Raw genomic sequence first — 1,399 nt, forward strand, 5'->3', positions numbered from 1 at the left:
GACGATGAACAATCGTCAGATGGAGGTTGTAACTGGCAACTTGCCGATATTGCAATAAAAGATGATTTAGAGTACTCCTTGTCTCTTGATGATGTGATAAAAGAGCTGTATGATAATCCTGAGTTGTATATGCCGATCCGATCGTCCTATGTAACAAAGGAACGCCTCCAGCATTCTTTCGGAACAACCATGGTCATCCCGAACAAAGTAAGAGGCGCTAAAGAAATAATTTACGGTAAAGGAAAAAGCTCCCCATTGCCACATCATTTCTTAAGCGAAGATGAAGATGATGACAAACCTGGTCAACATCTATCCAAGTATAGTCCAGAAGCACGCAAGCTCATGGAAAAACAAGGATATGATTTCACACTCGGAGAAGGGTTATACTTTGGTCGAGGTCCTCGTACTCCAACCAAGGCGGTATATGTGCCAAAAGGAAGACCCGACGATTATTATAAATACGGGAGAGGTCTAGGTTATGTTTCCTCGTCTGATGATGAGTGCGGTTGGCAAATTATCGACCAAATTGCTAACAAAACAAAGAAAGGGTACTCTCCTGATTCTTCGGCTGAGGATTCTGATACAAGTCTGGGAGAAGCTTTCAAAACCCTAATGGCAAACATGACTACAGCTGATCCGTCCACAATGGAAGACGACTATCATATGCCAACATGGGAAGACCCGTGGGTTCATCATCTGAACATGCAGTATGGTGATAGGTTCGAGCAAAGAGAACCACCCACTGAAGATAAAATAGTCCAGATTAATATGGGTGATGAGGCCAACCCAAAGCCTATATTCATCAGCGACAGTCTCCCCCCAGATGAAAAGGAGGAATTGATTGCTCTCATCAGGGAATATATCGACGTCTTCGCATGGAATTATGAAGACATGCCAGGGCTCGACCCCAATGTCGCAATGCACCGCCTCGATATCAAGCCGGATGCCAAACCTGTCAAGCAACAGCAAAGACGGTTTCGTCCGCAGATTATGGAAGCCATTGAGGCAGAGGTTAAGAAGTTGATCGAATCAGGATTTATCCGAGAGGAACAACATCCAGACTAGTTAGCCAACATCGTTCCCGTCATGAAGAAGAATGGCAAAATCAGGATTTGCATCGACTTCAGGAACCTGAATGAAGCATGTCCAAAAGACGATTTTCCTCTCCCAATCACGGATGTCATTATTGACAATACATGCGGATTCGAGAGGATGTCCTTCATGGATGGCTTTTCGGGATATAACCAAATCAAGATGCATCCGGAAGATGACAAGCATACGGCGTTTAGAACACCCCTCGGCGTTTTCTGCTATACTGTGATGCCTTTCAGTTTAAAGAATGCCGGTGCCACATACCAGCGAGCGATGACCAAGATTTTCCAAGAACATCTCAGGAAAA

This window comes from Asparagus officinalis, chromosome 3 (assembly GCF_001876935.1).
Source record: "Asparagus officinalis chromosome 3, Aspof.V1, whole genome shotgun sequence".
NCBI classification, from domain to species: Eukaryota; Viridiplantae; Streptophyta; class Magnoliopsida; order Asparagales; family Asparagaceae; genus Asparagus; species Asparagus officinalis.